This window comes from Pleurodeles waltl, chromosome 2_2, assembly GCF_031143425.1.
Source record: "Pleurodeles waltl isolate 20211129_DDA chromosome 2_2, aPleWal1.hap1.20221129, whole genome shotgun sequence".
Lineage (NCBI taxonomy): Eukaryota > Metazoa > Chordata > Amphibia > Caudata > Salamandridae > Pleurodeles > Pleurodeles waltl.
The window spans coordinates 161,841,374-161,856,154 of record NC_090439.1 but is presented as its reverse complement, the minus strand read 5'-3'; positions in this window follow the sequence as shown (position 1 = coordinate 161,856,154).

Genomic DNA, 14,781 nt, shown 5'->3' with positions numbered 1-14,781 from the left:
ATGCAGATGAGGGATGAGAATCCCAAACTGTTGAGGTGGTCCATTTCCCTACAGGGGATGGACTTTACGGTGGAACACTGTCCTGGTACAGAGCACGCCAATGCTGATGGTCTGTCCAGGTTTTTCCGCCTTAGTGATGAGAACTCCCATGAGGTTGGGTAGTTGCTCCCCACTTTTAGCTGGGGGGGACACGTGTTAGACTTTTCATCCTTGGCGTGGTCTCCCTTAACATTTTGCCTCTGTTCCCCAGGTTGTTGATGTGTGCTGGGCTCTGATGTTACTGTTTTTGTTACTCTGGGCACTTTAACACTGCAAACCAGTGCTAAAGTGCAAGTGCTCCTGTTTAAAATGTGTACGTAATTGGTTCTCCATGATTGGCATAGTTGTTTTACTGTTAAGTCCCTAGTAAAGTGCACTAGAGGTGCCCAGGGCCTGTAAATCAAATGTTACTAGTGGTACTGCAGCACTGGTTGTGCCACCCACACAAGTAACTCTGTAATCATGTCTCAGACCTGCCACTCCAGTGTCTGTGTGTGTATTTTTACACTGAAAATTCGACTTGGCAAGTGTACCCACTTGCCAGGCCTAAACCTTCCCTTTTCTTACATGTAAGGCACCCCTAAGGTAGGCCCTAGGTATCCCCAAGGGCAGGGTGCAGTGTATGGATAAGGTAGGACATATAGTAATGTGGTTTATATGTCCTGACAGTGAAATACTGCCAACTTCGTTTTTCACTGTTGGAAGGCCTGTCTCTCTCATAGGATAATATGGGGGCTACCTTTAAATATGATTAAAGCGTAGATTCCCCTAGAGAGTAGATGGACATGTGGAGTTTGGGGTCCCTGAACTCACAATTAAAAAATACATATTTTAGTAAAGTTGATTTTGAGATGGTGCGTTTGAAAATGCCACTTTTAGAAAGTGAGCATTTTCTTGCTTAAACCATTCTGTGACTCTGCCTTGTTTGTGGATTCCCTGTCTGGGTCAGTTTGACAGTTGGGTTGTTTTTCACCTCACACTAGACAGTGACACAAGGGGAGCTGGGGTGTAACATGCATTTCCTGATTAGCCATCTCTGCTAGGAGGGAGAGGTGGAGTGGTCACTCTTATCTGAAAGGACTGTGCCTGCCTCTGACAATGCAGACTCCAACCCCCTGGTGTGTGTATGAGGCCTTGCCTGGGCATGGCAGGATTTCACAAGTAGGTGTGAGTCCCCTTTGAAGAAAGGTGACTTCAAAGACTAAAATGGGTATAAGAAGGGCACCCAAATCTACAGACTTTAGAAAAACTTCTAGAACCAAGAGGAACCTCTGCCTGGAGAAGAGCTGATAGCTGAGGAAGAAGTGCTGCCCTGCCTGTGACTGTGCTTTGTGGAGCTTTCCTGCAGTGCTGCTTCTGCCAGAGTAAGAGGGCAAAGACTGGACTTTGTGTGCCTTCCATCTTGTGAAGAAATCTCCAAGGGCTTGATTTAGAGATTGCCTCCTGTTGTTTGAAGTCTCAGGGACAGCAAAGACTTCTCTCTGCCAGCACCTGGAGTCTCTGGAGAGACTCCTGCTCTGACAAGTGGTGCCCTATCCAGTCCCTGGGCCCTTGAAAGGAAAGCTGGTGGAAATCCAAGGAAATCGACTTCGGGACGACTCCGGACCGACGCCGCTGCTGAATCCGGAAACGCCGCCTGCACCCGACGGCCGTGACCTTCGCTGGAACGCGACGCTCTTTGCAGGCCCGACGCCCCTGCAGCCCCGCTGAAGTCCGCGACTCCGTTGAAGTCGCCGCACCACGTCGTGACCGACCCTGCTCGAAGTGCACGGATTCAACGTTTCGCACAGACGCCGCGATCCCCGACTTCGCGCATCAGCTTGTTTTCACTCTTCACCAAAGGTACTGTACTTGGGGGTCTACACGACTCCGTGTTCGGTGCCGCTGGTGTCGGCTTGTTGGGAACGACTCCGTCACGACGCTGTGTTAACATCTCATCGAAGCATTTTTGTTTCTAAGTGCTATTTTTGGAGTTTAATCTTTAAAAATTCATAACTTGACTTGTGTATGTTGGATTTTTGTCGTTTTGGTGTTGTTTTGTTTAGATAAATATTTCCTATTTTTCTAAACTGGTGTTGTGTCATTTTGTGGTGTTTTCATTACGTTACTGTGTGTGTTGGTACAAATACTTTACACCTAGCACTCTGAGGTTAAGCCTACTGCTCTGCCAAGCTATCAAGGGGGTAAGCAGGAGTTAGCTGAGGGTGATTCTCATTTACCCTGACTAGAGTGAGGGTCCTTGCTTGAACAGGGGGTAACCTGACTGTCAACCAAAGACCCAATTTCTAACAATTGGCATGACACAATACAGGTGTCAGCTTTGGTAGTTTCTGATGCTGATGTTTGCATATGTGTGCTACATTGCATTGCACTGATGGGCCTGGCAGAGTTCCGTTTCCTCTTATGACTTTGCGGGTGTGTTTCACTAGCTACACACATATGTCCTCCCCCTCAATGCTGTTGTCTTAGCACTATGACATTTGAGATGTTGCAAGGTGGTATTGCAGCTCTTGTAACACAGGCACAGGGTAGACCCTGGAATGGGCTGCATGGGTATGACATTACTGCTGTGTACTTCATAATGTAGGTTACAGTGCCTGATGTTTATTGAATCTATGGACATGAGCAGTTGACAGGAGTTGCACTTGGATAGGAATTGAAGGGGATTGATCACGTAGTCATCCTGAACCCTCATTTTGAGTGTTTTTGTGCCATGGGCACCTAACTGCCATTTCCTAATTGACCAGCACACAAAAGCACAGGTAGTAGTGGCAAGTGTTGTCAATGGTAAATGCTGCTTGAGGCAATGGGCTGAGACTGGGCATTGTCCTCTAGTTTACATTACAATTACAATTACATTTTGACAATGTTAGCTGTCCTGTGACAGCAGTCCAGTTTTACGTTCTGCCCTACCCTACCCTCCTGGTCTGCTTTCGCATTTCTAGCAGCCTTGGCATGGCTGTGTATCCCCATGCAAAGCTTATGGTGTTGTGCTGTGCTCCTGGATGCCCCTGCACAGCCTGTGCCCCCATGCCATGCCCCTTTGCCCTTTCCACTACCTGATTTCCATGGCTGGCATGCATTGTGTTGTAGGTATGTACCTCTCCCTTCTTGCACTTGACAAGTGGGCATTTTGGTCCCCCATGCAACTTACCCTGCATATGTGTTGTTTCCTGGATGTCTGCCCGGTCCTGTCCTGCGATTCCTGTGACGATCTCCTCCGGGATGACAGCTGCAACCATCTCCTCCATCTCATCCAGGGCCTCCTGTGGTGCTGGACTCCCACCTCCAGTCGGCAGTGCTGCCTTCCTGTTTCTTGCCATTTTCTCCTTTGTCCTCCACTTGGAGTCATACCAGCGTTTCTTACACTCAGTGACAGTTCTCCTGACCTCTGCCACACTGTTAATCATGTCCACAATTTGTTGCCAAATTGCCTCTCTCCTCCCAATTGGCAATTTAGAGGTGATGAAGAGTTGATGCTGGTGCTCCGTCACCTATCTGACCAGTATTTCATGCTCCTCTACGCTGAAATGACACTTCCTTTTCTTCTTGTCTCTCTCCTGGGTCTTGTCTGTGTCCTCCTGGCTGGTTCCTGGTAGAATGAGGTCTCCCTGGGGTCTCTCCTGGCTTCTGGGATCCATTTTGGGGCTCCTTAGCACTGTTCGCTGCTTTTGTGTTGTTTTTTTTGACGCTATTGCGGTGAGAAATGGTGCATATTTGGTTTACAACATTTTCCGTGTCGCAAACCGGATTAGAGTAATTTTTCCTGCGTTAACGTCATTTTGCTTTATGACACGGCGCTATGGTTACCGTAAAACACATGACTCTAGCCTGTTCTTAGTGCCACCGTGCATCAAAGTATAAATTTGACGCACGGGTGGTGCTAAGAAATGGCGTTAGCCCACGTTACATTTTTTTTACGCAAAACTGCATTAGTGCAGTTTTGCGTCAAAAAAGTATAAATCTGGCCTTAAGGATGTAAAGAGAGCCTCCATCAACAATGAAAATAAATCATACCTCTCTCCCCCGACGAGGACTAATGAATTATAGACCTCAGGTTTATATAAGTTGCCGTGCTTTAACATCTAGATTAAATAATTCAAAAGTCTGAATGATGAATTAGGTTGTTGTTTAATGCCCAGCACAACATATTACCAAGCAGTTAGTCTGTTTCCCACTTGCTCGCATTTTGGTCAATATGGCCATTTGGCCAAATCAAGTTTTTTTCAAAAACTGTATATGAATATGACAATTGGATATTCTGTTGTTCTATTTTCTTGTTTTAAGTTGGTTGTATACTCAGTTAAACACACACAGATTCGGTCAGTACAACATGTGCAAGCGGATAACAACAGATGCTTCTGGGGGGCAGTGGTCCCACTTTTACAGCAACTCAACATAATATTCACAACAATGGATATGGGGTCTGATCTGGTAACACGAAGGGTTGCGTTTAGAGAAACTAACAAGATTCGTTGGTGGCTCCAACATGATTTGCTTCTGTAAATATATGTAGGAAGTTTGCCCTTCTGCAAAGTCATCCAGGTTTTTTTGCCTTTTGCTATACCATACATTTGTGCTGGCTGCAGACCCCTGTGCACTTTATCCCTGTAAACCTTTGATAAAGAGCCTGTGCTCCCCTTTCAACATGGTGAAATTGGCATATTCCTAATTAGCATATTTAATTTACATATAAGTCCCTAGTATATGATACAAAGTGCACCCAGGGAATATAAATTAAATGTAATTAATGGACTGCAGCATCCATTGTGCCACCCACTACAATTTTAAGCCTGGCTGTTGCAATTTTAAACTGCAAAGTCAACCTGTCAATATAACCCCTTTCAGCACTCAAAACCTACCTTTTACATTTTTATAGTTATCCCTACATGGGCTTTATTTCCAATGAGGCAGAGTGCAGGGTATTTAAAAGGAGGACATGTAGGATTTAATGTTAAACATGTTCTTGCAGTGAAAAAGCCAAACATACGAACACCCCAAAGATTCATGAAGGATTTCTAACATTCAACCCCCTTCTTGTACGGGGACAGGTAATTGACCCACTTAGACAAGATGATTATCTCAGTATCTATAACTCCCAGACCTGCTTACAGGTTTGCCAGTCTGAAGAGAAGAAATAATGACAGGCGATGCCAGAGAAGCAATACAAAATATGCCTAGCCATAACCCTTCTGAGCCTGATGATTTTTTCAGTGCCCTTATAATGGACATGCATCAATCTTGACAGTACTACTCACAAGAGTATGCAATCATATCCTGACTGCTGCCAGAGACCATGCTTTTCTTGCATCTTTCTCTCATACTCAAGCCAAATAAAGAACCACATCCCTGGGACGTATATCAACCCATCGCACAGTTAAACTGTGGCATTAAACTATTTGCCTACATACTGGTTGCAAGACTTCATGTCCTGTAGCCCAAATGATCTCCATCAAATACTCAGGCTTTGTTACAAATGTACAGATAGGGTATACAGATAAGTCCTATAATAGGGTTGATAGGCCATATATGATGAAGGTATTATATATAAGTCAAATAGGTCTGATGGTAACTACGTACATCCAATCCCACTATCAAAGACCATCTACCATAATTAAAATAAAAGAATACTCTATCAATACCCAGATCATGAGGGACAAGTCATAGATGTCGCCTCCCATTCCTCATGCTTACTCTTTCAATAAAACCTTTAATTCAATTAATCTCACATACTCCAACCATTAGAGACCTTAAATTAGGTGGTAATGAGCACAAACTGGCACTATGTGCAGATAACAGCCTCAGCTTTATCACTAAACATGTTTTATTTTTAAACTCTCTACAAAACTAACTGGATCAATTTGCTGACGTCTCCAAATTCAGAACAAACCGTTTTAAATAACAGGCCTACCTGTCACATATTCAAATGTTACATCCCATAGATTACTACCACAAGCAGGTTTAACATAGACAGATCATTTTATCAGCTATCTTGCTATCAACCTTGCCTCTACAGTGAGGGACACCTTTGAATATAATACACTATACAATGACATGTACCATTGGAGAAAACTAGAGATCTCCTATCTAGGAAGGATGGAAAGTTTGACAAGGAATTTCCTGCTTCGCCTGCTATCTGTGGTTCAGACACTAACCTTAAAAAAATCCATAATGGCTATAATTCAATCACAAAATAAATTATTAGATTTAGGGGGTCATTCCGACCCTGGCGGTCATAGACCGCCAGGGCCGGGGACCGCGGATGCACCGCCAACAGGCTGGTGGTGCATCCAGGCCAATTCTGACCGCAGCGGTAAAGCCGCGGTCAGAAAAGGGAAACTGGCGGTTTCCCGCCGGTTTTCCCCTGGCCTGAGGAATACTCCATGGCGGCACTGCAGGCAGCGCCGCCATGGGGATTCCGACCCCCTTCCCGCCAGCCTGGTTCTGGCGGTTTTGACCGCCAGAACCTTGCTGGCGGGAACGGGTGTTGTGGGGCCCCTGGGGCCATGCCAATGGCATGGGCACTGCAGGGGCCCCCTAACAGGGCCCCACAAAGATTTTCAGTGTCTGAATAGCAACTGCACCCGTCGCACCCTTTCGGAGCCGGCATCCTCGTGGAAGGGGGTTTCCCGCTGGGCGGGCGGGCGGCCTTCTGGCGGTCGCCTGCCGGCCCAGCGGAAAACTCAGAATTACCGCTGCGGTCTTTTGACCGCGCTGCGGTATTCTGTCGGGGGAACTTTTGCGGGCGGCCTCCGCCGCCCACCGAAGTCCGAATGACCCCCTTAGTTTTAAAAAACAGACTGCTAAGAATCTCAAGACTTACTTTACACCGCCCTCTGTCAGAGGTAGGTCCACTATCCCCAGATGTAAATCCACACATGCAAGCAGCACTCATCTCTAGACTGGAATTACCGTCCAGAAAATAAACTTTGCATTCAAGTCGAGCAGTGTTTCTCCACAATCCCACTTTGAAATTTGATATGGCTCCCCTTAAGGCCAGGTCCAACACTGGTGTACTATATGAGCGACCTTAACTCTGCTAGAATACTGACAGTAAATAACAAGAAAACAGGTATACACCTCCCATCCCTCCCAGTAACCCCAACGCTGTACAACTCAGACTTCCTGCCATGCATGTTGGAATCAAACCCAGCTTCTGCTCCTGCGTGAACTGTTTAAAAATGATGACCTTCTGTCCAGAGAACCATTGAGAAGAAAACTAGACTTGATACCATGGGATGGATACTGATTATCCCAGCTGTAAAATTGGCCTAATAATCATGAGATACAGGAGTCGGTAAAAGAGACAGAACTCACCTTGAATATTTGTTGCTCACATGTTGCATTGGAAGAGGGACCTAGAGATAGAGATAGCCAAGAAACATGGTAGGCAATTTGGAAAAAAAGCTGCAAAATCCTCCTTAGGCACACAACATAGAGAAAATGCCTAAAAGTGACAGACTAAGTGGTACATTTCTTGCAAGAGTGTGAAAACAATTTTTTGTGGACCCAATATGTTTTGGAAGGGGTGTGAAGAGAGGGGGGACTAAGACATATGTGATAGTCTTTTGTCCACATTCAAACATATAGGTGTGAAATCTTGTCTCAAGCTTCATTCTTGATGGGAATCTCACTATCACCTCAGCCACTAACAATTCTATTAGGAAGGCTGTTCATATTGTGGAAGTCACCAAATGCTCCCACAAACACTATATGATGGGGAAAGATTTGGTCCTTTTTTGTGATGGAAGAGTTAGCAGCTGTCATCCATGACAGAGTCTATACGTTTGACAGAATGTGGCTCCTAGTTGTCACATACATGAAAAGGTTGGAGGTGCTGGGGGTACCCAGCTGTATTGTCAGATGTAAGATGTCCTTCTGAAATATATGTGATGTCTCCTGCATACGACTCTGATGCTTCTCCAACACAAACATAGACGAGAAGGCAATGAGAATATCACACCCATCCTCTAGTAAACTGAAACTTCAACGTTTGTCTTTATCACTATCAATGCTTTAAATAGTTTTCTCGACCAAACAAATAATTTTATGATTGTACCTGTTCCAAGTAGAAATGTTAAAAAGGCTGTTGCCAATTTCTGTGTGTTTTAAAACTAAAATACAGTTGTAAAAAAGGTGTTGATGTAAAGGCTGTTTCCTGATGTATCTTCTCTACCAGAACCTGAAAATCTCTCATAAGAGTTTGAAAAGTGTAATTTGAATGTGCACTTTTTTGAATGACAAAGTTAGAAGCAGAGTAGGAGCATTTCCCAAGAATAGCAACTTTCATATCTATGGCACTCGTGACAGCCGCATCTTCAAAAAGTAAGGTGCCTTTGTAAAGAAAGACCTTCCATCAACAAATCCAACTTATTAGTAGAAGGGAATTATAAGGGATAACACTTAAACACCAACCCAGGAGATGTTCTCCTCTCAAACGCTTTCTATTCGAGCAAGAGGACCTTGCGTAGAATTTCGGACACCTGCCTTTAATATTGTATGACAAAAATCTACTTCTCTAAGTGAGAAGTACATTCTGAGAAGGATAAACTTTTAAGCACTTCAGCCATGTCAGATCTGTCTTCAGATTCCTCTGAGGTATCATCATTTTGTACAGGATATCCCCTTGGCTCTTGGTCACTGAAGAGCCTGGACAATAGCTATCACCAGAAGGTCAGAACTCCCTAACACTGCTGATCACAATAGACTTACTGGATCAAGCAAAACAGCAGCCAGTCTATACATAGACCCAGACTCAGATACACACACTCCCTTGACCCGGCCAAGCAATTCCTACTCTGACAGGTTGCCAAGGGAATTAAGTATTTTGTCTCACTTCAGAATTGCAGAACTACTGCTATGTTGAAGCCAGGCACAGTGAAGTCACACAAACTTGTAAGTATAACCCCCTTCAATTACATTTTGAAAGAAGGTAGAATAAAGCTTTATTTCAACGAAGACCACTAGTGCAGTACCTGGAGTGGCGACGAAATTTCAAAGCAGTTTCTCACAGACCTTCGAGCACCTACATCACAGATCTATAATTGGGAAACGGGCTTAGTGGAGAACATAAATGTAAACAACAAGAAACACAAAAGCAAGCAATATAACAATGTAAACCAAACTATAACAAATCTTACCTGCATTCCTCAAGGGTAGGCAAATCTGACTGTTGTATGAGACAGAAAAAAAACAGAAAGTGATGGGATCCTACTCATTTTTTGGACAGAGAGTCACTTAAGGCCATGTTGGTAGTTTGGGACGTTTTGGACTGGAGAGGTAAACAATGTCTGTGAGATGGGGCAAATTCGCATACGGTGAGGAATGGCACGAGGAACACAGAAGAGTAGGTAATGTCCAGAGTCCCTTCAACATACTATGTAGTGGCTCCTGTTATTTTGCCTTATTTCACAGATCAGTCCCTGCTCTTGTTAAGAGGTTAAACTGCAACGCTTCGAACAACAGATCCCGAGCTGCTCATAAGAAAACTATACCACAGTAAAAGCAAACCCACGCTGCTTTAGAGCATACACACCGAATCATCTGTACAGGCCGTTGTCAACTAAAGTGGCTGAATGCCACATTTTTTTCTACTGCCACTGTGGAATAAAACATGGATGTGTAGCAGAGTGCAAGTCATTGATCGATCCACTTGTGTTTTTAGTTCTTGCTACTTAAAGTTCCATTTATATCTGTTAAGGGCTGACTTACTACTCTCCAATACTCTAGATTAATGTACGTTACACTTTACCTGTGCCAGGAGAATGTTTTGATTATGCACCAGTAATTAGCTTTCTTCAGATGAGTTCTCAGAAGCCAGGAATTATTGTACATGTACTGAGTTCAATCTTGGACCATTTTACACTTACTTCTCAGTGCCACAAGCATATGTGGCGACCGAACCACCACAAATCCACAGCAAAACAGTCCTATGATTCTCCTAACCACAAGGATATTATGATAGATTTAATTCCAATGAAGGATTCTACTCTAGCACAGCCTCCAGAAATTGGTGATTTGTTTTGCATTAGCTGAAATCTAAATCAGACCCATGGTCTACAATTAGGTGTCCTGCCAGTACATCAGCTGTAACAGTTGCAATAGTATTAGCATTGCTGTAGCCTTTACTGCTGTATGTATAGGGTGCCTGTAAAAACTGTTGAATAACTGCATTCTTAGTTGGGCAGCCTTTCCTTACAAAGAGAAATTTGCAGGAATTATTGGGAGGTTGGGAAAATCACTGTCTTATCCCTAGCTCAAGATGTATTTTCAGCAGAAATTTGCAGTAATTATGGGTAGATGTGACAGCATCACTTTCTTATCGCCTGTACTTCACGTAAATGTCACAGAATAGAAAACAAATACGGAAAGACAGGGATGTTTTTTTTTCCACTTTGGCAGCATTACATCGGAGATCTAAATCGGAGAAACCCTATTTTACAGTGTTAGCTTTTCAGTATCCACTGCTGAAGCGTCGAAGACCTTCTTGTGGTAGGCCGCCTGGACTGTGCGCGCGGACCGCTGCAATAAAACACACCACACTCATTAGTGACATTGAGCCGCGAATTCGAGCAGTCTCATGCTCCTTTATTTATAGCCTGGGGGCCAAGCACGGCCTCCAGGATGGCAAACTGCAACATTGTATGTCAGAGCCTGGGTGGGTCTATACATCCCTCCCCTCTTTTAGTTCTAAACAACCTTAACTTTAGTGATGAACAAAACAGAAAAATAAGGGAGAGAGCCAACAGAAGGACCAGCATAACAACACATTAACTGGTGTTCACGCGTCCCTATATGATAATTTATTACACATTAGGACTCGTTTTAGGCCAATGAATCTTTTGACCCAGTTGAGAGACACCTTAGGACGAGATAGCTAATCAATATGTCAATCAATATGTCAATAATGTCATCAATATTTATTACCATAATGCATTTCACTTTAGTCAAAGACATTAATTGATTCAAGACACCACCATGACCTTGCAGTCATGAATAACCACACCAGTTTAATAGAATTTTACTAATTTTATTCCCTATTTATTACAATTCTAAAAGCAGATGCGTTAATCTCAAAACCAAGAAACAAAACAGCATAGTCACGATATGGCAACTTTGATAAGATTTCATTAAGGCAAGAAATCGCAAAAATCAGAACATAACACGGTGTGTACATAGATCAATTCTAGCAGAGTGTCATTAGCGTGTCAGTTCAACAAAGCATAGATTCCTTTGTTTGTCTATTTGCGTCAGTTTAGTGAACACCTGTTCTAACCACTGATTAACATTGGCATGTTGGGCTTCATGCAAAACAATTTAGAACACCAATTTGGAAAACATCTAGCTATGGTCTCTGTCAAAAGTAAGCAGTTGGTACCTAGAAAGGAAAAGCAAACAAACAAATCACAATATCATTGTCATAGTTACCCTCCAAGGCTTAGGTTAGCACTCATGTTCAGTCTTCGTCTTCAGGACATCAGTTGATTCACCATCAGTCAGAACTCAGCTCGGGGGCAAAAGGGGCACTTCCCTCATAAGGAGGCAAAGTGTAAAATGGGCAACTCTAAGGAAAAGGATGGTTCTAAGAAAATCAGCAAAGTCACCAAACAGAGTGACAAAGTTTCTGGATAAAATAAATAGCATTCCCTAACCCACCTCCATGGCTCCCCATGTCATAGGTTTTTATCCCTTTTTCGTAGTACATTCCCCTAAAATTTCATTGGTTTACGGTTATACCCCACTATCTTTACCCTATTAGAAAACAGATTATGTCATTAATCTTTCACCCCATATTACTTTACAGACATTTTATTTGGTCCATGTGATTGACGTCTTCGGAGGTAGCACGTCCGGTATGATTTCATCCTTCTGTAATTTCTTTGCACATCTTTTGGTCAGTAGCTCCATTGCTTCACCGGTTTAAACGACCTTGTACATTACACTAATTTACACTGTAGCATTTCAGCTAGCACTCTCCTACAAGCAATATGAATTTCATGAGAACGGATCCACTATGGTTACATTCAGCTTCTAGTTGAAGAAAAAAGAGGTCATGTCCTTTTGCGAGTCAGCACACTGCACATTAGAAAAAACACATTTATTATGAGAGCCAGGCAGCTAAGTTTCCGCTTATACTAACTGAAGGCCTTCAGGATTCATTTAGCATTGCTGTAATAACAAAATCATTAATAATTAGTACAAAACCATACTTTAATATAATATTTTATCAACATTGGTCATTTCTATTAGTTCCCGTATACATTGACGGCCACTCCCCGTGGTCACATTTCAAGTGCACATTTAAGCAAAATACATTAATACAATTTCTAAGCAGCATTATCACACATTAATTCATAAACATTTCATGTTAATATAGATTATATAAGCTACGCTCTCTCAGTCCCTCCTCTGATGACATTCGTCACCACACAAACCTTTCCCTTTCAACCTTTCACTTTTCATTTTTCACTTTACGCATAATGCGCATTTCAACATCTTGTCCTTTGTGTGAACTTTCCCAAATTTCATTAAACATTTTCTCCCTTTCATGTTCTTCATTCCTCTTGCTACGATTGGTCCAATTTCTTCTAATTCTCTCATTAATTTTGCATGCTCTCCATAAACCTAATAAACAGATCAGGACAATTAATAGACCCCCTAATATGTTTGCAAGCACCAAATATTACTAAACCAGCTTCCTACTCTGGCAATTCCTTTTCCAACTTTCTCCCAAACTCCAGGTTCTTTCAAATCATTCAAATCTGCACTATCTCTAGTTAAGTTAGTAAGCATACCTCTAATCTTTTTACTATTATCTGGTATGAATGAGCAACAATGACGCTCGTTGAGCATCTTGCAGACTCCGCCACTCTTTGCTAAAAGAATGTCTAAAGCAAGCCGATTTTGAAGAGTCATAGCTCTTTCTGCAGCAAGTTCAGTATCCAGCAGGAGTATAGCCCCTGTAAAATTTGTCAGCATGTTATCCACAATAGTAGACAACTTTCGAATCTTTATGGAGTTTAAGAGAACCCCTACTTAAGAAATTATGGCTCCAAATATGTCGTCAACTACAGCAGCCGCTGCCTCTCGTCTTTGTCTAGCGCGTTGTAATTCAGAAATTTTAGGTATTTGCTTTAAGTCATCAATCTGGTAAATCTTTGGGAAAACTATCCCCAAATAACATGTCCCATACCATCCCTTAGGGAGACGCTAATAAGCATTAAGTCAACATATGTAATAGGTCCCAGGGATCGCTGGATCCTGTCCATTTTACATGAATGTCCACTTACTCTGAAACAAAAATACATGCCTGCATTCACTCGTTCCCACAAACAAAGTGTCATGATCAGATTTTGGCCTGTATAAACAAAGTCTACCTACATGTAGTCATCTATAGCTAATTTACCTTGCGTCTTTATGGCAGTGTAAGCATAATCATTTGCATATATGCGTTTCTCTAGCCCCTTTTCTAATCTTTCCTTCAGTGCTTTGCATCTATCATCAGTGTGATCTAAAAAGCTTTTCTCCACAGGTGTTAATAAGCAGGTTAGATTATTGCGGTGTGCATAAGCCGTCCCAAATGTTAGTGTCGGTTCAAAGAAACCTCTAACTAATTTTATACTATGCTCCTTAGCTAATTTGTTCAGAAACTCAATCACAGGCACAAAGGAAAACACTACATCCAAATTAGAATAAAAATATTGCACATGCTCCTGATCATAGAATATTGTTAGTAGCATACTACAGCTTATAACGTAAGTTAGCGGAAGACTATGGTAGGTGACCCCCTCCTGTACTGATGAAGGAATCTTTGTACACACATAACAGTTTCTCGCATCCATAGTATCAACATACTCATTCAGCATGAGATAGAAGACATTAGTGGAAAGTTCCCCCCTTGAATTAGTTCCCTCATGCAAGTGTTGTGTATCTTGCTCAAACCTTTTTCCACGGAGTTAGTGTAGCTGTCTCAGGTTTTGAAACATTGTCAGTCGCTTTCTTATCCAACCACGGCATTCCCACAATCACACCCACAATTATTATTGCACACACAATACCTAATATAACACTTAACCAACCACACACTTTACCCCTTTTGCTACTACCTTTATTGTAAGCCATGGCCTGTAAAGAATCAGATAGTAGAATAACTCAAAACAAACAATCAACTTGAGGACGATTTAAAAGCTTTTTTTTTTCTTTCTTAATGTAAAGTCTCTTTTTCTCTCTCTCTGCGTGTATTTACAGCGTTTCACTCACTCCAGGACCCTTTTGTCAAATCAGGCTAGCAGCTTGTCATATTCGGTTTTACAAAGTCAATTCAGGTTCAAGTGTCACATCCGGTAATTTATAAGTCTCTTTTCCCAGTTATCAGCTTTCAATTTCGATTTCAATTTTAACACAGTCTCTTGCTTAAGGTGGTTTCAGGGACCATAATATTGGCCTGGTACTTCTCGATCAAAGCAAAATGCTAAGAATTCTTGTTGCCACTCAGATGTTGTTGCATATGCCTATTCAGGACCTGCGTACCTTCTATTTGCAACTCTTTTTCTTTTCAGCCTGCGTTCACTCTGCAGCTCTCCTTCACTTAGATCCTCCCTTCTGGTTGTGTCGATTTCTTCTTCTATTGTCTCACCTGGGACAATCTTTTCCCTTGCAGCTTGTTTCTTTGGCCAGCTATCACCTTTATGCGTTTTCTTCCTGCTTGGCCTTTCAGGACGCTGAACAGCGCCCTCCTCTTGT